The sequence below is a fragment of the Rhinatrema bivittatum genome, chromosome 6 (assembly GCF_901001135.1).
Source record: "Rhinatrema bivittatum chromosome 6, aRhiBiv1.1, whole genome shotgun sequence".
NCBI classification, from domain to species: Eukaryota; Metazoa; Chordata; class Amphibia; order Gymnophiona; family Rhinatrematidae; genus Rhinatrema; species Rhinatrema bivittatum.
The window spans coordinates 82724085-82748899 of record NC_042620.1 but is presented as its reverse complement, the minus strand read 5'-3'; the positions used below and the strand labels follow the sequence as shown (position 1 = coordinate 82748899).

The 24815-nt window shown below is 46.5% G+C and overlaps 1 protein-coding gene across 2 annotated transcripts in view; it reads right to left on the bottom strand.

The window, feature by feature from the left end:
* GPD2 (glycerol-3-phosphate dehydrogenase 2) overlaps positions 1 to 22310 on the bottom strand; it is a 516322-nt gene extending 494012 nt beyond the window's left edge. The window contains exons 1-2 of one of the 2 annotated variants that reach the window (XM_029605520.1): positions 22104 to 22310; positions 20549 to 20631 (exon numbers count right to left, since the gene is read on the bottom strand). The gene's annotated coding sequence lies outside the window, so the exon portion shown is untranslated. The remainder of the gene's footprint in view (positions 1 to 20548; positions 20632 to 22103) is intronic. The other variant, XM_029605522.1, reaches the window with a different exon arrangement.
* Positions 22311 to 24815: the final 2505 nt, after the last annotated feature.

The window sequence follows — 24815 nt, the reverse complement described above, 5'->3', positions numbered from 1 at the left end:
GTCTCCCCTTTATTTCATAGTGTAACCCTCAAGAACGTATGGGGAAAAAGAGGAAAGGAACTGTAAGAGTTTTTCCTCCCAACTCTGCAGTACCCCCCCTAAGTTCCCAACCAACTATTGAGGGTTTCATGCAACCAATTAGTACCAGCACTCCGTCAGGTATGTTGGGAATTGGCCTAGATTCATCTAAGCCTGTATCCTCTGGGAATTCCATCTCCCTGACTCCTGAATTCCGCTCGCTACCAAATCAGGACTTTTTGCGTTTGGCAGAGTCGCAGGAGGGTCTATTGCACCTAATGGGAGCGGCATCAGCCCCTCCAAGAGAGGAGGACACTGCGAAACTAGATGTCCAGGCAAACGTTGGTTTGCCTGAGAAACCATCGATAATCACCCTGGAAACACTTTGGACTGCGATAAAAGGACTAGAATCCTCATTAGGGGTTAAAATTGAGAAAGTAAATAAATCTGTTGACATGATTCATTTTCAGGTACAGACCCATGATACTGCTATTAAGAAAAATGTTGAGCGTTTAATTGAGATTGAGAAGCAATGTGATACTTTGGGTAAAACAGATGTGGCTCTGATAAAAGGTCAAGAATTTAATTCTCGTAGATTGGAAAGTCTAGAGAATTATTCTAGAAGGTTAAATTTGAGAATATTAAATTTCCCTAAATCATCAACAATGTCTCCTATAGACATGTTAAGGAAATTTTATGTGGAAATACTTAAAGTGCCTCAAGAAACAATTCCCCCAATAACAAAAGCGTTCTATATACCAGTAAGAAATATTGAGAATCAAAATAACTTACCTCAAACATTAAATGTATTAGAAAATTTAACAGATTTTCTACAAGACTCTCAAATTACTGTTGAGAGTCGTGCTACATTATTAGTAGTGTTTGCGCTAGAACCTGATAAAATATGGACCATGAAATTGTTTTTTCGTATTGTAGAGAAAAAGTTTCTTGGTCAACAGATAACTATTTTTCCTGATCTTGCTAAGCCAACTCAATTGAGACGGAAAGCTTTTTTAATGAAAAAACAACGGGTATTAGCCCTTGGTGCTACCTTTATGTTGCAATATCCTTGCAAATGCTCGATAAAATTAGCTTCCATAAAATATACTTTCTTTAATCCTGATCAATTGGAAGGTTTTTTACAGAATAGAACAACCCCTATAAATATTTCTTCATAAACTTATCACAAGTGTCTCATTGGAATAAGAAATTAGTGGATATTAATTATTAAGCTGGTCATTTCCTAATTCTTAAATACCTATAATACAGTCCCCATTTGTGGTCTCATATTGAACAAATGTGTACTTTAATTATCAAGATGTATATTATGTTGTTATTTCCTCATTTAGTTCTAAATTTCCGTTATGTCAATGTGGTTTGACTATATTGTCTGTAAAAATTATGAAAATAAAGAATTAAAAAAAAAAAAAAAAAAAAAAAAAGAAGGAGCAGACTAGCCCCCACCTGGCTATTCTGTTTATTTAAACCCCTGTTAAGAAGAAAAACAGTAGCAAAGCAAAATAATCTTTGATAGACCACACGAGAGAGACAGTGTTATTCGTGATGAATGTGGGTGGATCCTTGGGCCGGTGGCAGATGACCACGCCCACAGAAGATCCCAGAATTGGGAGGCGCACACGCAAGTTCTTTTATTAAACAGTTCTTGAGAACTACCAGAGGTGGCAGTAGTAAGCTGGAGAGCCCAGCTGGGCTGTAGTCCCTCAGGCACTGGAACAGCGATTCCAGAAAGGCTGAGCTGTAGAGAAACTGAGATAGTGAGTAGGCAGAGTTCACGAACAGAACCTTGATGTTAACACTCACACTGTAGTCTCTTAGAATAGCCCAGGAGCTGGAATGATGTAGGCCCTCAAGGAGCGAGTCCCTGGTTCCAGGGAAAGCTCTGAGAGAGAGATGGTAACTCACTGGTGTTGTAGGCAGCAGTGACTTCCTGGCAGAAGTTGTATTCAGTAGCAGGTCCGGGAATGTGGGCCCTCGAGGAGCGAGTACCGGTTCCAGACTGCGACCTGAAAAGTCAAAGAGAGCGAGGCCCCCAAGGAGTGGGTACCCCTGGTAAAGTCCGAGGAAGCAGAGTAGCAAGGTATGCGGAGAGCAAATCCCATCCACAGCGATACCTGGGGGCAGCTAGGTAAGAAGCCCTTTGCTAACTCAATTAGTTAGCGAAATGAAAGACCTTTAAATATCCGAAGATGACATCATCTCAGGGGGATGTCCCTGAGGTTCGCGCCACTGCTGGTACTTGAGTCAGGACCGCGCGCGCCCTTAGGCCTCAGGAGAACATGGCGGAAGGCAGTGTCTAGCCAGTCCGGGAATGCCGGAGGTCAGCAAGATGGCGCTGGAACAGCCAAACTTCCATCAAGCCTGGAGGGAGTCGCCAAAGAGGTAAGGTGGGCAGAGTGGAGACGTCTGGCAGCAACAGTCACAACAGACAGTAAGACGGGCTAATTGCTGCATGAGATTTGGTAAGCTTTTTACTTTATTTCTGCATGAGAACCCTTCCTAGCTAGTATAATTAACATGATTAGCTAATACTAGCTAGGGTATTAGAAAAGAATTTATTGTGCAAGAAAATGTCTTTAGTAGATGATATTTATCTAATTGCTATAGTTGCAGTCACTATTGTTACCATATTTACACTTATAGCTCTATATTGTATGATAAAGGAAAATTAGTTTACCACCTGATAATTTTCGTTCCTGTAGTACCAAGGATCAGTCCAGACTGCTGGGTTGTGCCTCCCCTCCAGCAGATGGAGTCAGAGAAAAGCTGAAAGGCACCCCCTAGATATACTGGTGTGCCACCTGCGATCCCTCAGTATATTTGATATCAAAGCAGAAGGAAACCATCTCCCCTTTTTTTAGTGCCACCACTGACTAGACCAAGAAGTAACATAACATTGTCAAACAACAGTAAAAACACCTGCAACGCTATGGAAATGAAAACCAGAAATAACCTCAGAATAAAACTTACCGCAGAATTGTCAGCAACACAGACCCGGAAGGAGTGTCGCACTGCAAGAGAACAATAGAACACGAGCAGGCTCTCTTAAACAACCTTGATGTGGGCGGGCTTCTGGACTGATCCTTGGTACTACAGGAACGAAAATTATCAGGTAAGAAACTAATTTTCCTTTCCCTGTACGTACCAGGATCAGTCCAGACTGCTGGGCTGTACCCGAGCCGCCTTAAATGGGGTGGGACCCCCAAGAGTCCCGCTCGAATGACGCTGCTTGCAAAGGTCTCAGCCGACAGGTCACGAACATCCAAGCGATAGTGCCTCACAAAGGTATGCAAGGATTTCCAGGTGGCTGCCCTGCAAATCTCCTGGCAAGAAACCAACTGGCTTTCAGCCCAAGAAGCTGCCTGCGAACGCAGAGAATGGGCCTTCAGCCCTTCAGGTACCGACTTACCACAGCTGATGTACGTGGAAGCAATAGCTGCCTTTAGCCAATGAGCAATAGTTGTTTTGGACACCTGAAGGCCCTTCTTTGGACAATTCCACAACACAAACAGGTGATCCGATCTCCTAAACTCGTTAGTCACCTCTAAGTACTGCAATAGTATACGGACGTCCAAACGCCTCAGTTCTCGACCTCGCGGAGAACGAAGTTCCTCCTCTGAAAAGGAAGGCAATTCCACAGTCTGATTAACGTGAAAGGCCGATACCACCTTAGGTAAGAATGAAGGAACAGTGCGCAAGGACACAGCGGAATCCGAAATACGTAAGAAGGGTTCTCTGCACGAAAGCGCCTGCAGCTCCAACACCCTACGTGCCGAAGCAATGGCCACAAGAAAGATAGTCTTGAGAGTCAAATCCCGCAATGATGCCCTCTTCATAGGCTCGAAGGGGGCTGTGCAAAGACCACGAAGGACCAAGTTCAGACTCCAGGAAGGACAGGGGCATCTCACAGGAGGACATAAATTCCGAACTCCGCGCAAGAAACGAGCAATATCTGGGTGCGATGCCAAGGAGACACCGGCCACCTTGCCCCTCAAACAACTTAGAGCCGCCACTTGAACTCGAAGAGAACTATAAGCCAGACCCTTCTTCAGACAGGTAAGGATATGCCCTACAGAAGACTGATGTGGCGAAATCCTTAAATCGCCGCACCACGAGTCAAAGACCTTCCACACCCTGGCATAAGTGAGCGTAGTCGAGGATCTACACGCTTGAAGCAGAGTAGTAATAACCTCTTCAGTATACCCTTTCTTCCTCAACTGCCGCCGCTCATAAGCCAAGCTGCCAGACAAAAGCGATCCGCTTGATCTAAAAATACTGGACCCTGGCGCATCAGATGCGGAAGGTGCCCTAACCGCAGAGGTCCGTCCACGGCCAGATTGACGAGATCCGCGAACCACGGGTGTCTCGGCCATTCCGGGGCCACGAGAATCACCAGACCCTGATAGGATTCTATGCGCCGCAACACCTTTCCCACTAGGGGCCACGGAGGGAACACGTAAAGGAGGATGTGACGAGGCCACGGAAGAACCAACGTGTCCACCCCCTCTGAGCCGTGCTCCCGCCTGTGGCTGAAGAAACACACCACCTTTGCGTTTAGACGAGTTGCCATCAAGTCCAAGCGTGGAATCCCCCAACGCTGAGTTATGAGACGCATCGCCTCGGCCGAGAGCTCCCACTCTCCCGGATCTAGGTGCTGTCGACTGAGATAATCCGCTTTAACATTTTCCACCCCTGCTATATGGGTGGCCGCGATGCGGACCAGATGCCTTTCCGCCCAGCTCATCAACAAGGACGCTTCGTCCACCACCTGACGACTTCTTATGCCTCCTTGCCGGTTTATGTATGCCACTGTGGGCGTGTTGTCCGATAGAACTCGCACTGCGAACCAACGGAAGTAGCCAACGTAAGGCCAGGCGGACCGCCCTGGTCTCCAGGCGATTGATGGGCCAAGTGGCTTGACGTGCAGACCACGTCCCCTGTACCACTCGGGACTGACATACAGCCCCCCCAGCCGGTCAGACTGGCATTCGTCGTTAGGACCAACCAAGGCGGAGGCTCCAGATCCACACCTTGTAGGAGATGAGACGGGACCAACCACCAGTCGAGGCTGGATCGGGCTGGCTCTAGCAATGGCAGTACCATGCCATAATCCTCAGACTTGTGATCCCAACGAGAAAGAAGCACTCTCTGTAAAGGGCACATATGCGCAAAAGCCCATGGTACCATCTCCAGACTAGAAGCCATATGACCAATGACCTGCAAATAATCCCAGGCCGTGGGTAATGGGAGCCCCAACAGGGTTCTCACCTGCATCATTAAAATTGAGCATTCGCTGATGTGGCAGGAACACCTTGCCGACGGCAGTATCGAATTGGGCTCCCAAAAACTCCAGTTGCTGCGTCTGTTGCAGCCGACTCTTCGGAAAGTTGATTACCCAACCTAACGACTGTAGCTGGTCTACTACCAAACGGACCGCTCGATTGCATAACACCTCCGACTTTGCCCGGATCAGCCAATTGTCGAGATGAGGATGTACCAGTATACCCTGACGCCGTAACGAAGCGGCGACGACCACGAGAAACTTGGTAAACACCCTTGGGGCCGTCGCCAGCCCAAACGGGAGGGCGCAAAACTGAAAGTGTTTCCCTAACACCATGAACCTCAGGTACCTTTGGTGCGACTCCCGAATTCCAACGTGGAGGTACGCCTCGGTCAGATCCAAAGAAGCCAAAAATTCTCCCTTGTGGACAGCCGCAATAACAGATCTGAGCGTCTCCATGCGAAAACGGGGAATGCGCAAGGCCTTGTTGACCCGCTTTAGATCCACGATTGGCCGGAACGTGCCTTCCTTCTTTGGTACTACGAAGTAAATGGAATACCGGCCTGTTAGCTCCGCGGGACTGGGACTACCGCTCCCAGCGTTTGCAACCGGTCCAACGTTTCAGCAATGACCCGCTGCTTTTCCGGGGGACCGCATGGCGATGCCAGAAATAACTCCCGGAGCGGACGAGCAAAATCCAACACGTAACCGTGACTTACCACTTCGAGGACCCACTGATCCGATGTTATCTTGACCCATTCCTCCTGAAAGAGGGCCAGCTGACCCCCGATGCGCGGGATGGAGGAATGGGTCTGCGCGCCTTCATTGTGGAGATTTGTTGGAGGCAAATGACTGCGAGGTTCCGGACCGCTGAGGCCTTCTACCCCGAAAGGAAGAGGTCCAAGATTGCGCTCGACGCCTGCTGTCTCCGAGGGAGGGAACTCTCCCTCCCCATATGAAATCGCCGCTGACCCCGGAAGCGACCCCTGGAATTCCCAAAAGGTCGTGATTGCCGGGGTTTATCCTCAGGCAGCTTATAAACCTTGTCTCCCAAGTCCTTGATGAGCTGGTCCAGCTCTTCTCCAAACAATAATTTCCCTTTGAAAGGGAAGGATCCCAGCCATGACTTGGATGTCGCATCCGCCGCCCACCGGCGCAGCCAAAGTAGCCTCCTGGCAGAGACGGCGGATGACATCACTCGTGCCGACGTCTGTAGCAGATCATATAAGGCGTCCGCTGTATAAGCGACTGCCGCCTCAACACAGTTGGCCTGCTCTGCCTCACCCGGAGGCAACTCCTGAGTAGTCAGCAATTGCTGAATCCAGCGAAGAGTGGCTCATTGTACCATGCTGCTACAGGCCGCAGCTCGGACTCCCAACGCCGCAACCTCAAAGATGCGCTTCAACACGATCTCCAACTTACGATCCTGAAGATCTTTTAGTGCTATACCTCCTGTGACAGGTATTGTGGTATGTTTAATCACGACCGTAACAGCCGAATCCACCGTGGGAGACTTGAGAAGGTCCAAGGACTCCGCAGGCAGGGGATACAACTTATCCATAGCCCTGCTAACCCGCAAGGAAGCCTCCAGGGAATCCCACTCCTTAGAGACAATCTGGAGTAGCTTGGGATGGAAGGGGAAAGTAGGCGGGGGGGTCTCGGAGTCCCGCCAGAGCTACATCCCCCGTAGACGTATCCTCTTCCTGGTGTGGGATCACGAGATCCAGCTCCTTTAACACCTGTGGGATCAAGAAGCGTAACTCATCTTTACCAAATAACCGGAGAATCTGGGGATCGTCCCCCTCCAAGGTCTCCTGACACTCCGAATTGCCCCCTTCATCAAGATCCGGAACCTCCGGATCGGTCTCCTGGGAATCTGGGTCTCCCGCGGGCCTTGGGCCGTGCTTTACCCCCAAACTGCGATCCGGTGTCCTGGGTATCTTAGGCGGTAGGGGGCTCTCCACCTCACAGCCAGCTTCCGCTTCTAGAAAAGCCTTGTGTATTAGGAGCACAAATTGGGAGGAGAACGGGGCTGGCCTCTTCACGGCAGCCCCTGTGGGTCTGGAGGGAGGGGGGCGAGGGCCACCCAAATCCCCCGAACTGCGTGTGCTCAAAGCCCCCGGGGAGGAAGGAGGAGACTCGTCCTGCTCCGACGCTGCGCCTGCTGCTGGCAGCGCTGCCAAGATGGCCGCCACCTCCTTCTGCAAGGGAGGCGGAGCTATGGCCCGAACTCCGAGCACTCCCCGACGAAGCCACACTGAGGGCAGCGCTCGACCCCCGGGTGGGTCCCTCGCCCCCGGGAAGGCATCGGGAGCAGAGACCTTCCCGGGAGAGTCGCGCCCCCGCGTACAGGCCGAAGATCGAGACATGGCCGAGCCGGGAACCACGCGGTCAGAGACAAAAAGCGCGCGAAGACTAAGCACACGGCTTCCCTCAGGCACAGCGCGCAAGGTGACAAGGCCACCCCCTCCGGACGCCCCGGACTCAAATGCGGCAGGCTGGGGCTGCGATGGATAGCACCTTGCCTGTCACCAACAGGTCTTACGTGGTCCTGTTCCTTTTTTAAACACGCTGCGCTTATAGCCCCCCTTCAGAGACAACTCTGGTAACTTTCTGTTGTGTGGGGAGGGTGACCGGCCCACCGGTAAACTCTCCCCAATGCCACGAGTAACCAAAAATCTGGGAAAATCTGGTTGTGAGGGCAATGCCCTTCTAAACCTGCCGCCCCTGTTTCTCGCTGCACTGGGTACACAAAATCTATATCAACAGCAAACAACCAAAAACAAACCACACACATGTAACTTCACTAATTGATCTAGTCAGATAGGGTATCACCAAGGAAAAAGAAACCTGGATAACCAATTTAGGAGAAGTAGATCAGGACCACAGGTTATGCCTCTCAATCTGCTGGAGTCAGAGAAAATACTGAGGGATCGCAGGTGGCACACCGGTATATCTAGGGGGTGCCTTTCAGCTTTTCTCTGACTCCATCTGCTGGAGGGGAGGCACAACCCAGCAGTCGGAACTGATCCTGGTACGTACAGGGAAAGATAATATTTGAGAAATATGCCACCTCGTAAGCTAATTACATGTCTTAAAGTAACTGTCAACTGAATAAAGAGTTATTTTTATATATTCAGACTGGTTCATTTCTCTAAACACCACTAAAGGAGATAAGTATGAGAGAAAAAATGTGTGAAGCTTGCTGGGCAGACTGGATGGGCCGTTTGGTCTTCTTCTGCCGTCATTTCTATGTTTCTATATCCCTTCGGAAGAGACTTCCCCCCCCCCCCCCCCCCTTTTCCCCCAAAAGTTCCCAAGTTCCTTACAAAACTGAATCCCTCTTCCTTGCACCATTGTCTCATCCACGCAGTGAGACTCTGGAGTTCTGCCTGCCTCTGGTGACCTGCACGTGGAACAGGGAGCATTTCAGAGAATGCTACCCTGAAGGTTCTGGATTTAAGCTTTCTACCGAAGAGCCTAAATTTGGCTTCCAGAATCTCCCTCCCACATTTTCCTATGTCATTGGTGCCCACATGTACCATGACAGCTGGCTCCTGCCCAGCATGGTCTAAAATCCTATCGAGGTGATGTGTGAGGTCAGCCACCTTCCCACCAGATAGGCATGTTACCAGGCGTTCCTCACGCCCACCAGCCACCCAGCTGTCTGCATTCCTAATAATTGAATCACCAACTATGACGGCTGACCTAACCCTTTCCTCCTGAGCAGTAGGCCTTGGAGACACATCCTTGGTGTGAAAAGACAGTGCACCACCTGGAGCACAGGTCCTTGCTACAGGATCCTTTCCTGCTGCACGAGGTTGATGCTCTCCGATCATGAAACCTTCTTCTTCCTCCAAGGCCAGCACCAGGGCTGCCAGTCTGAAGTTGGGACTTGGCTACTATGTCCCTGAAGGTCTCATCTATATACCTCTGTCTGCCTCAGCTCCTCCAGGTCTGCTACTCTAGCCTCCAGCGATCAGACTCATTCTCTAAGAGACAGGAGCTCTTTGCATCGCATGCACATGTACAATTTCTCACGGTGGGTAAAAAGTCATACATGTGGCACTTGATGCAAAAGACTAGTAAGCCCCCCCCCCCTCTCTTGCTGCTGGACTGCTGCCTTCATCTCAAATTTGTTCAGTTGCTAGTTAAGGTTGCTATGGGAGTAGGAATGTGTCTAACATCCTTTAAATGTATTAGTGAATTCACTATATGTCTGGTAGTGGCCACAGGGGAATGATCAAACTCTCAATAAGGGTGTTTTGTTTTTTTTGTTTGTGAAAGTGGCACCTGCCTATCAATTAAAAGATGAGCTAGGGTTGGGAAATACAGTCTAACTGCAGTTAGTCAGCCAGTGACTCACTGCTCTCTTGATTAACAAATGTTGGTACCTAATCAAACCAAATCACACTACCTTACCACCTTTCCAAGGTGAGTGCTGAACTTTAGAATAAACCTTTGCAAGATACACAATTTGTTTAGGAAAACCTAAAATTTCACTTCTAAAATGTAAATGTTTTAACACACAAAAGCAATCTGGGTAGTTTCAGTGTTTCTTTCTTGTAAAATCAGCTTTAAAAAAGTACACCTTTACTTTGCTACTCTACAAAGAAGTCTCACCTCTGCTAATAGAAACAGGATGTGAATTATGATAGTCCCCAACTCAAAGGTTCTGGGTTGTTAGCTTTTTAACAGCTATTGGTTACTACAGTATTTGACAAAACAGACAAGTCTTCTTCATTAACGGTGCTTCAAAGTAGTGGGTTTTGGTTTTTTTATTTGGTTTTTTTTTTTAATTTCTGGTCACCCACCCAATATTTGCCACTATTTCCAGATAAGACATGTCTCTCTCCTCCCAAGGATTCACGCAACTCTGAAGAGAAGTACTTCATGTTATGATTAGGTTATGCCAAGGGCAGTCAGCACAGTTTCCACAGAAGCATCAAAACAGTATTTTAACTGTTCAAGCAAGCAAACTACTCATATCTGTAAAGCAAGATGAAAATCAGAATGATGGGCCGAGGTCAGGATGTGCTGTTTCTTTCCTTCAGACTGACACGCTTTCCACATCATGCTTGGCTGCTCGATAATTTCATCAGAAGGTCCAAAATTCAGGAGTTGTGAGACATAAGACTTGATTCACCCAAGTTCTTTTGTAATAGCTGAAAGAGGGATTCAGATTGCATAGAAGTAAAATTCACAGTACGTGCTTCGTTAATACTCTTCACTTCATCCACACAGAATCATGGCTGTTAATCACTTTTAGGAGCCCTCAAAAATAAGTAAAAACATATTTGCTTTTGTAAACTGAAGAGGGTCCAAGGGGCTGGAAGGGAAAGCAAGTTTGCTTACCTGTAAGCAGAGCTATCCATAGACAGCACGATGAGTTAGCCATAACACCTGAAATGACAACATGAACTCAGCACTCAGGGTTCAGTAAAGACTTTGAGCATGGTAAGAGTTCTTGTGCATGCAGAGACTGCCTCAAACTTAAGCAAGATACTTGCCCTCCTCCTGGGAAGGTCAACTATTATGTATGGCTCATTCATCCTGCTGTCTATGGAAAACCCTATTTACAAGTAAGCAAATTTACTTTCTCTGTCAATAGGCAGACATGAATTAGCCATAACACTTTTGGAGTTTCAAGCTAAGGACTGCAAGTGAAGCAATTACTTAAGATGGCATAGCCCCAGCAAGTGGGGAGAGGACTTCTGGGTGAACAGATTGCACAGAACTGCTTGTCCAAACATACTGTGTCCTCGAAACATGCTGTCCAGACAGTAGGAGAGATGGTAAGTCTGGATAAGCAAAACCTTCAGAAGCTTTTCATATATCCTCAATGAAAGTGGTCCTCATATAAGCCATTGAAGTCACCATGGCTGTCACCCGAGTAGCTTTGATAGAGTCTGCAATCTGTAAGCCAACTATTGTATAACAGTGCACTAGCCAATTTAGACAATTAGTTTGGAAACTGCCCTGCCTAATCTATTGTTATCAAAGGACACAATGGTGAGGATGAATCCTCTTTAGAGAATATGCAAAGATCTGAAGAGCCTATTTCCTTTGGGTACATGAGGTCTTGGAATAAATGTTGGCAGCACAATAACTTGGTTAATATTGAATGCAGATATTCCAAATTCCTTCTGAAAGTAGTAAGTTCACAAAATCAGCCTATTGTAAAAAAATACAGATATGGATAATATGAAACCAGGGCCTGAAGTATGCTTACCCTTCACACTGAAGTGACAGCTACAAGACACACTATTCAAGGGAGAAAATTCAAGTCCACCAAATCTAAGAAAAGTAAAAAAGTCATAGGATAGGTGGTGATGTCCTTTCGTGGATTACAAACTGGTTAAAAGACAAGTAACAGTAGGATTAAATGGACAATTTTCTCAGTGGAGGGGGGTGGGCAGTGGAGTGACTCAGGGATCTGTACTGGGACCCATGCTTTTCAATATATTTATAAATGATCTGGAAAGGAATACGAGTGAGGTAATCATATTTGCAGAGGATACAAAATTATTCACAGAAGTTAAATCACAAGCAGATTGTGATAAATTGCAAGAGGACCTTGTGAGACTGGAAAATTGGTAATCCAAATGGCAGATGAAATTTAATGTGGATAAGTGTAAGGTGATGTTAGGTTCCATATTAGGAGCTAATACCCAGGAAAGATCTAGGCATCATAATGGATAGTACATTGAAGTCGTTGGCTCAGTGTGCTGCAACAGTCAAAAAAGCAAACAGAATGTTGGGAATTATTAGAAAGGGAATGATGGCATTTTCCGTTTTATTCACAATGCCTCTATCGCTCCATGGTGAGACAGCACCTTGAAAACTGTGTACAATTCTGGTCACATCTCAAAAAAAGATAGTTGCAATGGAGAAGGTACAGAGAAGAGCGACCAAAATGATAAAGGGGATGGAACAGCTCCCCTATGAGGAAAGACTAAAGAGGTAAGGATTGATCAGCTTGGAGAAATCATGTGAGGTCTAGAACAGGTATAATGCGAATCGGTTATTTACTCTTTCGGATAATAGAAGGACTAGAGAGCACTCCATGAAGTTAGCATGCAGCTCATTTAAAACTAATTGGAGAAAGTTCTTTTCACTCAACGCACAATTAAACTGGAGAAATTACTTACCTGATAATTTCGTTTTCCCTTAGTGTAGACAGATGGACTCAGGACCAATGGGTATAGTGTACTCCAGATAGCAGTTGGAGAGGGATCAGATTTCAATCTGACGTCAGCCCTAGTACATATACCCCTGCAGGAAGTGCAGCTCTTCAGTATTCTCCTCGAAAAGCATTGTGGATATATGTATATGTATGACTGAATAATTTAGTTAACTTAATTTGAACCGGTTGGATTGGTTATAGCTGGAGACCGCCAGTGCCCTCAGAGAAACGTCGACACCCAGTAGCTGAAGGACAAGCATGGCTTACCTGTGAATCACTCGATCTCGGGGATGTCACCCGAGAATTCCATGAAAAACGGCAGCCGTGGGTGGGATGCTGAGTCCATCTGTCTACACTAAGGAAAATGAAATTATCAGGTAAGTAATTTCTCCATTTCCTAGCGTGTAGCAGATGGACTCGGGACCAATGGGATGTATAAACCGGGTGGGAGGCTGCCCGTGACCCACGTAGTACTGCCCTTGCAAATGCTGTGTCCTCCCGAGCCTGAACATCCAGGCGGTAAAACCTAGAGAAGGTGTGGATGGAGGACCATGTCGCCGCCCTGCAGATCTCGGCGGGTGACAGCATCTTGGTTTCCACCCAGGACACTGCCTGGGCTCTAGTGGAATGGGCCTCAACTTGCCGGCTTCTACAAAGGCCACCTTGATAACTTCTTTGATCCAGCAGGCTATTGTTGCTCAAGAGGCAGTTTCCCCTTGCTTCTTCCCGCTGTGAAGGACGAATAGATTGTCTGTCTTTTGTACGGCTTCCATCTTTCCAGGTATCGGACTAGGAGTCTGCAGACGTTGAGATGGCGTAGACTTTGAGCCTCTTTTGAATTCTTATGCTCATCTGGCGATGGTAGCGAGATGGTTTGGTTGAGATGGAAGAGAGACACCACTTTGAGGAGGAACGATGGAACTGTGCGTAACTGGATGGTTCCTGGGGTGAGTCTGAGAAACGGCTCCCGGCAGGTCAGTGCTTGTAGCTCGGATGTACGACAGGCTAAACAGACTGCCAGCAGGAAGACTGTCTTCAATGTTAATAGTCAGAGACAGGCTGCGGACAGGTCTGAAGGAGGTTCCTGATAGGAAATCTAGGACCAGGTTGAGGTTCCAAAGAGGCACCGGCCACTTTAGGGGTGGTCGGATCTGCTTGACTCCTTTCAGAAAGCGGGAGACATCTGGGTGAGACGCTATGCTGCCGCTCTCGCTCTTGGTTCCATAGCATGATAATGCGGCCACTTGTACCTTGATGGGGTTGAGAGAATCTCTTCTGTAAGCCGTTCTGCAGGAATTTTGACCGAGCATGGTATGTCGTCGCAGTCCTCGCACCAGGCTTCGAATACTCTCCAAATCCTTATGTATGTTAGGGATGTGGAGAACTTGCGTGCTCGGAGAAGGGTATCAATTACTGCCCCCTAGTATCCACTCTTCCTCAGGCGTGTCCTCTCAATGGCCAGACCATAAGAGAGGATCGAGCTGGACCCTCGTGGAGGATCGGTCCCTGTTGGAGCAGGTCTCTGTGTGGAGGTAGCAGAAGGGGGCTCCCTGTCAGCAGTCTTCGCATGTCTGCGAACCACGGTCTTCTTGGCCAGTCAGGGGCCACTAGAAGTACTGGTCCCCTGTGGTGTTCTATCTTGTGGAAGATTGCGCCCAATAGGGGCCACGGCGGGAAGGCATATAAGAGTCTCCTGTGGCCAGGTCTGTACCAGGGTATCTATTCCCTGGGACTGGGGTTCCCGCCTGCGGCTGAAGAAACTGGGCACTTGGGCGTTGGTCCGGTTTGCCAGGAGGTCCATGGTTGGTGTTCCAACGGTTTACTATCAATTGGAATGCTGTGGTCGACAGCCTCCATTCTCCTGGGTCTAGACTTTCTCTGCTGAAGAAATCCACAGCGACGTTGTCTTTCCCGGCGATGTGGATGGCTGAGATCTCTTGAAGATTCGCTTCCGCCCATGACATTAGGGGGGGGGGTCTATTTCCAGAGATACCTGTTGGCATCTGGTTCCTCCTTGATGGTTGATGAAGGCCACTGTTGTGGCGTTGTCAGACATTACTCTGACTGCTTTGTCTCTGAGTCTGTGACCGAACCGTAGGCAGGCTAGTCTGACTGCGCGGGTTTCTAGGCGATTGATGTTCCATCACGACTCTTCTTTGTTCCATTGCCCTTGGGCAGTTAGCTCCTGGCAGTGTGCTCCCCATCCTCGTAGGCTGGCATCTGTAGTGAGCAGGATCCAGGTTGGTGAGGATAGTCTCGTTCCCTGGCTCAGATGGCCTTCTTGTAGCCACCAACGTAGTTGGGCCCGAACTCTGTCCAGGAGCTGAAGACATACGGTGTAGTTCTGGAACAGTGGATTCCATCGTGATAGTAGTGAGTGTTGTAGGGGTCTCATGTGAGCTCGTGCCCATGGCACTACTTCCAGTGTGGATGCCATGAGGCCAAGGACTTTTAAGTAGTTCCATGATGTGGGGCGAAGTTCGCTCAACAGGGTTTGTAACTGGGTCATCAGTTTTGATCTCCTCGTCTGTGTCAGGGTTACCTTTTCTGGTTTGGTGTTGAACCGGACTCCCAAGTATTCTAGAGATTGGGAAGGCTGCAGGTAGCTCTTGTTTGTGTTGACCACCCACCCGAGGCTTTCCAGTAGAATTTTGACTGTTGGTTACCTGGTGGCTTTCCTCTGGGGATTTCGCCCTGATCAGCCCATCGTCTAGATAAGGGTGCATGCAGATTCCTTCCTTCCTCAGTGTTGCTGCCACCACCACTATGATCTTGGTGAACATCCAGGGTGAAGTGACTAACCAGAATGGTAGTGCCGGTACAGGATCGAGAAGCGTAGAAAACACTGATGCTCTTGATTGATCGGAATGAGTAGGCAGGCTTCCGACAGATCCAGGGATGTAGAACTCTCCCGGTTGTATCGCCCTTATTACCGAGCGTAGGGTCTCCATGTAGAAGAGAGGAATCTTCAGGTGACTGTTGACCACCTTGAGTTCCAGGATGGGTCTGAACGTTCCTTCTTTCTTGGGGATGATAAAATAGATGGAATAATGTCCAGTATTTATTTGTTGTGGAGGCACCAGTGTTATAGCCTCTAAGGCTAGCAATCTGATCAGTGTAGCTTCCACTGCCATCCTCTTGGAAGGGTCATGGCAGGGGGATTCCACAAACCTGTCCGGAGGGGGGTGGTGGAAATCCAGGTAATATCCCTCTCGAATGATGGATAGGACCCACTTGTCCGAAGTTCTCTCGACCCATCTTGGATAGAATAGGGCAAGTCTGCCCCCTACAGCTTCTTCCTTTGGATGGGTTGGCTGATTTTCATTGTGGGGTGCGGCTAGGGCCTGGGCCCGAGCTGGCTCCCCTTTTGTTGTGCTTGTTCCGAAAGGACTGGCTTCAGCCTGCGGGGCGAGCCGCTTGATACGTGCTTCTATATGTGTTGAAGCGCTGTGATCCTCTACCCCTGGAAGTTTGGGAGAAGGATCGCTGGTTTCTCTTATTCCTGTCCTCTGGTAGCCACAACAGTGGGGACTTGGCCCATTTGTTGGCTAGTTTCTCTAGTTCCCTTCCGAACAGGAGTGTTCTCTTGAAAGGCATCCTTGTGAGTCTCGTTTTGGAGGATGCGTCGGCCGACCAGTTTCAGAGCTAGAGTTGTCTTCTGGTTGCCACGGCGGATGACACTCCTCAAGATGCAGTGCGCACCAGATCAGAAGTGGCGACCATGAGGAATGATACTGCTGGTTCAAGGGCCTCCCCAGGAGTGTTGTTCCTGGTCTGTGATAAGCAGGCACATATCACCATGGCACAGCAGGCCGCGATCTGTAAAGACATAGCAGAGACGTCAAAGGACTGTTTGAGGATAGATTCCAGACGTCTGTCTTGAGCATCCTTGTGTGCTGCTCCTCCCTCCACTGGACTAGTAGTGCGCTTCGAGACCGCACAGACCATGGCATCCACTTTCGGAGATGCCATCCCTGGCCCCCCACACACTGATTCCCCCCTCCCTAATCCCTCCGAGCACATCTCTGGCCCCCACATTCTCATTTCCCCCTCCGAACATACTAATTCCTCCCCTCCTGATACCTGGCTGTAGCTGCAGTCTGAAGATTCCTTCTCTGTTGCTTGCTGCTGCGCTGCAATGCCGTGCTGCTGGCTTTCCAGGTCTGCCCACAAATGTGCTCGTGAAGGTTTGCAGCTCTGAGTGGCTTACTGCTGCAATATAGGGTGCGCCTGCTATGGACAGGCTTCATCGCAGCAGCAGCCAATCAGTGTAACATCAGAGCACAAGTCCCGCCCAAAAAACTGCGACTGGCAGAAAAAAAATAGCCCAATTAAAAGCAACCTGAGAATTGGAAAAAAAAACAAAAACCTGCGAATGACTAGAAAAAGAAGCCCAATCTCGCGGTAAATAAGAGAGGTTGGCAACACTGCTCCTGGCCCACACTACCCCAACAATGGAACAAATATGCAATGTTGAATCCATACTTGGACAGGGGATATATGGAGAGCTAAGAAGGAAAGCACAAAAAAAAAAAAAAAAAACCACAAAGAAACAAAGAAACCACAAAGCTGATCTTCCCCACGATAAGTAAATCTTCCTTACTCTCTTCCTGCTTCATGTTTACTCTGCTCCTATTGAATGTTCAATCTCTATATAAAAAAAAAAAAAAAATCCCTCTAACGATTCCCTAGGTAGGACTTAAATCCCTCCATTTGTTGCATAACTGAACCTGGCTGAAAAAAAGATAAGTTTGCTATTAAACCAAATATAAAATAACTGATATATATCACTTTCCAAGACACAAATAAAAAGGCAGGGTATTATTAATAATCAGTAAGAAAGAACGAGTATCTTACAAGGTAGAGATTAACCCACCATTGATGTTGCAATTCTAAAATCTCCACAAATAATCATAGGACTGGTCTATTTTTCCCCAGGCATACTACAAAAAGATTGCTCACCACTGACTGAACTATTCGCTAAGGTGTTTCCTTCACCAGAATGTACATTAGTTGTAGGAGACTAACCTCCATGTAGACAAAACACCGAGAACCTTAGACTGTGAAATGTTTTTGAAGCAATGGAAGCCCAGGGATGGCCACAATTTGTTTCAAAAGCCAGTCAAAGCAGGCCACATTCTAGACCCAATATTTACCGATTCCAGCAATTGCTTAATCAATACATTGCACACAATATTACCCTGGTCTGATCATTTAATAAAGGCAGAAATAGCCTTCACCAACCAAATCCATAATAGTATAGATAAGCTTACTTTTACCTTCAGGAAAAAATTGAGATGGGTGTACTTGCTGAAGCAATAGAAAATAAGCTCCTTGAAATAAATCAAAACCAATTCAACATCAGCATTTGATTCCTGGGATATGACAGTCAATGGCATAGCAGAAAGCCTTAGTCCCGTCCAGACAAAAACTATTAAAGATAATTCCAAATATAAGACGACCTGGTACAATGATGAATTAAAAAGCACTAAACAGAACCTAAGAAAGTTAGAGAAACAATGGCAGAAATGCCCATCTGCTAAATCCCTAGGAAAATATACATTTTTCCTTACAAAATGCCCCCGAAAAACATACTATGCAAAATAGATTCACAGGATTATATTTAATTCTAAACTAGAGATGTGAATCGGAACTGAAATCGGATCCGATTCTGGTTCCGATTCACATCTATAGAGATGTGAATCTGAACTGAAATCGGATCCGATTCTGGTTCCGATTCACATCTCTATTCTAAACTGCTCAAGGTTGTTAAAAATTGAATTAAAGACCCAGCATCCTGAGTCTCGAGAAACTTCACAAAGACCTCTTGCAATGATTATGCCACCACATTTTAGACAAAATCAATAAGTTGAAAAACACAATTCCCTATCTATTCCACAACAAAAGCACCTGAAGATTCAAATAGCATGGTTAAGTGGCCCATGTTTTGGCAGAGTATCAAAACTGGAAATTAGTCAAATCAATACTAAAATTAATCCTGCCATTCATCTAAATGACCCAGTTCCAGCCAGTTCCTTGAAACAAGTACATGGGGTAATCACTAAGATAATCACAACATTAATTAAGTTGTCCCTCTTGGAAGGAACTGTTCCAAATAGGTTAAAACAAGCTGTGATAAAGCCGATCATAAAAAACAAGTCTGGTAGAACGGATGACTGAACAATTATCATCCAGTATCCAACCTGTCGTCTCACAAAAAGTTCTTGAGAAGGCAGTGTTGTCCCAGCTTGTAAATCACCTGGAAGTTCAAAATATTCTCTTCCCAAATCAATTTGGATTTAGGAAACATCACTCAACTCACTAATGGACTCTGTTTTACAAGAACTTGATGCAGATGAATCTTACTATCTTGTGTTAATTGACTTAATGGCCGCCTTTGACACTGTGGACCATAACCTGTGATGCCATCAGATGAGTAACATTGGCATCAACGGCAGGGTCCTAAGATGATTCTCTTCATTTGTAACAGAACATTCCTGGACAAACCTGGCAACCATATATCTGACACTTTCCAGTGCGATACAGGTGTCCCTCAAGGCTCAGCTCTCTCAGCAACACTATTCAATATTTACATGCTCCCACTATGTAAGTTACTGATAAATCTAGGAATAACTTTCTTCTTGTATGCTGACATACAGTTTTACATACCACTCTCCAAATTATATGAAAACACAGCTTCAATACTTTCTGCTTATATGAAAGCAAACACACAAGAACTAATGCCACAAACTAACATTAAACCCGAAAAAGACTGAAATCATTTGGCGGAGTAGAAACTCATCGATATTTAAACCACCTGCCTTAAACCTAGGTAATTTTCAAATTAAACCCTCAAATCAAGTACAGGGCTTAGGTATACAGCTAGATGAGATCCTTGCAATGAAAATTCATCAAGACATGTTATGCCAAGTTGCGAATACTACATCGACTGAAACCATTAACTTTTGCGGACTTCCGAACTGCATTGCAAACTAATCTTCTCAAACCTAAACTGTTGTCTTCCAACATGTCACTTAAAACCGCTACAACTACTACAAAATGCTGCAGCAAGGCTCCTATTAGGATCCAGGAAATAGGATCACATAGCACTCTCGCTGATGTCACTGCATTGTTACCAGTATAATACAGAACCTACTATAAAGTATTAACAATAATAGTCATCATTCATTCAAATAACACTGACTTGTTAGAAGTGACACTACCTTACAATCCTAAACAAACCCCTAAATTCCAAAATAAAGGATTATCGACTATCCCCACAATATGGAGCACACACCTAACGCAAATAAGAGATCGTGCGTTTTTCCATAGCAGGTCCAACACTTTGGAATTCTCTGCCTGACAATACGTATTTTACCAAATAGAAAGATTTAAATGTGAACTAAAAACATGGCTATTCAAAAAACGCATATGATTTAACTTAAAAACTTCTGAAGACACTGAGCCACAAAGAGAAGAAGGATAAAAGAATCATGAAGAATAAACCAAATGAAAATGTAAGATTCTAAAAACAACCCACAAAAAATAAGATGCAAAAGCTACCACTTCATTTTAATTTTCTGTACCCTTTGCTTTATGTAAGTGATCATTGTTTGAGTTATAATGATGAATGTCAATTTGTAAACCATTGTGATCTATACATGGAAAGATGTTATATAAAATGTCTAAATAAATAAAACCCGCATCATGATTTAACAACTTTCTGATTGCTTTCTGTGGATACCTATCACTTATCACATGCTCTTTTCATACTCTAGACTGAGGGCATAGACATCTAAAAACGGGAGATTAAATTTAATGTGCATAACTGCAAAGTGCTGCATATAGGGGAAATAAATCCTAACTATAGGTACACAATACTGGATTCCATATTAGGAGTCACCACCCAGGAAAAGGATGTTAGTGTCATTGTGGACAATACATTAAATCCTCAGCCCAGTGTATAGCGACTTTCAAAAATGCTAAGCAAATGTTAGCAATGATTTGGAAAGGAATGGAATGTGAAATTGAGAATATCGTAATACCTCTGTATCGATCCATGGTGTGACTGCACCTTGAGTATTGTGTGCCGTTCTGGTTTTCCCACCTCATAAGAGTTAAAGTGGAACTAGAAAAGGTGCAAAGAAAGACAACAAAAATGATAAAGGGATGTGATGATTCCCTTATGTTGCGATTCCAGTCTATGTGCGGCCTCCTCTCCACCAGAGGACCCCAGTGATCCTGGCTCAGAACTGCTCTCCAGCATTCTCTGGCTCCTGTCTTCAATCTGTGCTTCTGCCTCCATGCCACCAGAAGACCTCCATGAGTTTATTCCCCTGGCTTACCAATCCCTTCTCACCTGCCAGTTTCACACCCAAACTCCAGCCCTATTTAACTGTCTCTCCCATGCCTCAATGCTTTGGCATCAAGTCCTTCTTGGCTCCCTACTCTAGCCCTCTTTGCCTTGCGGTCTTCTCAAGCTACTCCTCCTAGCTTTGTCTCATGGCCTCCAGGCCTTCTGACTCCAGCCTTGATCTTCCCTATCTCCTGGTATCTGGGTCTTCTGTTCCCAGCTTGCCTTGGTCTCACCTTGTGGCCAACCAGCCTTCTGTTCCAAGCCTTGCTCTGTGGCCTGTGGGCCTTCTGATCAGCCCTTGGCCTCTCTGTTTCCTGACCCCTGGCCTAGCTCTGAGACCCCCAAGTCTCTCCCTGCTTCTAGGCCTCTCTGTCTTGCCCTCACTGCCTTCAAGCACTCTTATTTTCCATGTTCTGGGTAGTCCTTTTCCTGATTTGTTCTGTCTTGCCCTAGTCTCTGTCTTCCAAGTTCTACTTCTACTCTTACTTTCACTCAGATCAGGTCTGTTCTAGCATTTCAATTCCACATATACCTACATCAAGCTCCACCCTTACCAGCACTCAGTCACAGTGTTCCTGTACAACCCCTTACCAGCCTGCATCTTGCTCCAGCCTCACCAGACCATTCAAACTCCATTCCAGTCCTGCAACACTCCCTCTCCAGCTGCCCTTCATTCACAAGACATTATGAAGAAAAATTTAACAGGGGTCTTCTGCTTATAAAAGAACTACTAAAAAGGCATATATGACAGGTTTATAAAATCATAAGTCGGGTGAAATAGAAAATAGGGGAAGATTACTTATTTTAAATAGTATGAAGATTAAGAGACATTCCATTAAATTAACAGCAGCTTTAAAACAAATTGGAGAAGTTACTTTTTCACTCAACATACAATAAAGCTGTGGACATGCCGGAGTACATAGTCAAGCTTCTAACACAGCTGGATTTAAAAGAGATTTAGACAAGTTCTCGGAGAAAGAGTCTATAAACTATTAGCCAGGTAAGTTTGAGGAAAGCCATCAGTTATCCATGGGCATAAACAAGAAAGATTTACCAGGTCCTTGGGACCCAGACGGCCACCGTCTGGAACAGGCTGCTGGGCTCAATGGACCTTTCGTCTGTCTCAGCATGGAATATCGTATGTTCTTCACAAATAAAACACTGAACATAAGTTTGAAACATGTGAGCAGTAGCGCGCACACTGTCAAGATTTCAACTGTGGCAGTTCAACTTTTAACACTCACCATATCCTACGGTGTGTCGCCAAGCACGGCAGGTGGGTCGCGGACTCCCGGTCTCTCCCGCTGCTCTTCCTGCCCTGCTGCCGTTGCCGCCGGGCTAACAGCACGTTCAAGCCCAACGGGAACGGCAGCGGTGTTAGAGGAAGCTGTGCACTCGCGGCTGGCCTTTCTTCTTCCCGCGCCTGCTCCCTCCCCCCGTGACCCGGAACAGGAAGTGATACGCAGTGCGGCGCGCGGGAAGGAGAACGAGCCGTGCCGCGTGGAAAAGTAGCATCGGCGGTGGCGGCATCGCCAGCAGCGGCAGCGGCAGCGGCCCCCGAGCAATCGAAACAGCCGGTAATTGAGAAAGGAGACAGCAGCATGAGCATCCCGCGGTCGATGGGGATTCTTCTTTCTTGGCCTGCGGGGGCTGGAGGAGGAGGCTGCTGCAGCTACCAGTTGTGCTCGGGGGGGGGGGGGGGAGGAAGTGAGTGAATGAGAGAAAGAGGGAGAAGCAGCCAGCCTGTGTGTAAGTGAGAGAATGCATTTGATTGAGAGCATGTGTGTGATTGAAAGAAACTGGTCAGAGAGCTGATGTGGGTGTGTGTATATGTGAGAGACAATAAAAGTGACTGCTCAGGGAGATGGCTGATGTGTATGTGAGAGTGTGAGACATTAGTCAGGGATGTGTGTGTGTGAGAGAGAGAGAGAGAAAGCATGGAAGTGAGAAATCTGGGTATGTGAGAAAGCATGGGAGTAAGAAGTCTGGTGTTGTGGGGGTGTGTGTGAAAAAGCATGGGAGTGAGAAGCCTGATTATGTGAGAGAGAGCATGGGAGAGGGTCGCCTGTGTGTGTGTGTGTGTGCGTGCGTGCTTGAGAGAGAAACTGGTTGGTAAGGTGATGGTGTGTGTGAGAGTAAGAGACTGGTGTGTGTGAATGTGAGAGAAAGAATGTGAATCAAGGAATGAGAAGCCTGTGCACTTGGAGAGCGAGCATGGAAATGAGAGAGAGACTGGTGTGTGTGTGTAACAGAGAGAAAGTGATTATGGGAATGAGAAGCCTGTGCATGTGAAGAGAGTGAGCATGGGAGTGAGAAACCTGGGTGAGTGTGAGAAACAGCATGGAAGGGAGAAGCCCGTATATCTGAAAGAGGACATGGGAGTGGGAAGCCTGTGTGTGTGTGTGTGTATGCATACATGAGAGAGATCAGGTGACTGGTGTGTTTGTGTGTGTGTGTGTGTGTGAGAGAGAGAGAGAAAGAAAGTGATTATGGGAATGAGAAGCCTGTGCATGTGAAGAGCGAGCATGGGAGTGAGAAACCTGGGTGTGTGTGAGACACAGCATGGGAGTTAGAAGCCTGTATATCTGAAAGAGAACATGGGAGTGTGTGTGTGTATGCATGAGAGAGATCAGGTGACTGGTGTGCGTTTGTGTGTGTGTGTGAGAAAGAAAGAAAGTGATTAAGGAAATGAGAAGCCTGTGCATGTGGCGAGAACAAGCATGGGAGTGAGAGACTGGTGAGTGTGTGTGTGTGTGAGACAGAGAAAGTGACTGGTCATGGGGGCATGACTGGTATGGTGTGTGTGTGTGTGTTTGTGTGTGTGTGTGTGTGTGAGAGAGAGAGATATGGACACTAAGGAAGAGGACCATGAGTATAGAGCTTAGCCTGAGCCTCTACTGCTGCTTCTGGTGTGTGCTACCGCCTACATGGAAGAGAAGTAGGAGAGCTGCTGGAGGGGGTAAGTAAAGGTGGCTTTTTAAGTTTATTTTTCTTGATTGACTGCCATTTTAATTATTTAATATTATGTAATGTGTCTGCTTTTTTGAAATATTTTATTGGTGTTTGGAGAATTTTTAATAGTTTTTATGAGTTTTTCGTTGTTGGATGTTATTCTGTTCATAGCTGTTTTGAACCATTTATTCTGTTTATTAGTATAGTTTTACAATTATTTCTGTGTGGGGATCTATAGCTGCTTGCTAGTTCTGTTTTCCTAACAAGAGGTGTATTGGTTTTTAGGGCCTGATTTAATATTTGTAGTGTTGCCTTTTCATAGATAGGGTTGCTCCTATTTGAGTGTATTCCATAATACAGGTGTAACTGTGTGCGGATTAGTTTATGTGCATTACTACAGATCCTGGGAGTATGTTAGGTCGGTTCTGTGTCTGTTACCGAGATGAGATATTTTAATAGCATGTAAGCGTTTGTATCAGTCTTGTTGTGTTTTCTCAAGAGGACATGCATTGGTGGTAAACTGCTGTCTTTTCATAAGTAGGGCTATTGAGCCTGGAAGTAGAAGGAGTTTGAGTTGCTGTTACTGAGATGACACCAGAACCAGAATATCTTTTTTGTAGGGTGAGTTGTATGGGGAATGTCATAATTCTGCTTTACTTCCATTATTGTGGGTCAGGGGGGGTTCCCATTGATGCAAACTGTACTTTTTACATTTAGCCCCATGACAATCATGGGTCAGTGTGTCATGCATGTGAGAACCATCTGTCATGTGTGTCCCGACAGAAAAAAGGTTGAGAACCACTGTCTTACAAAGCAGTTTTGGGCTTGTGAAAGAAGTCAGACAATGCTCTCTCTGTAGGTTTAAAGATTACACAAGGGAATTTAAACATGAAAGGAGAGTTTAAGAAGAAGATTTATAGTCCAGAGGAGAGGGGTTGCAGGATGAGGGTGCTTCGGGGGATGTGGGGGGGAGGGCGGTCCACCCCAGGTGATGACAAGAAAGG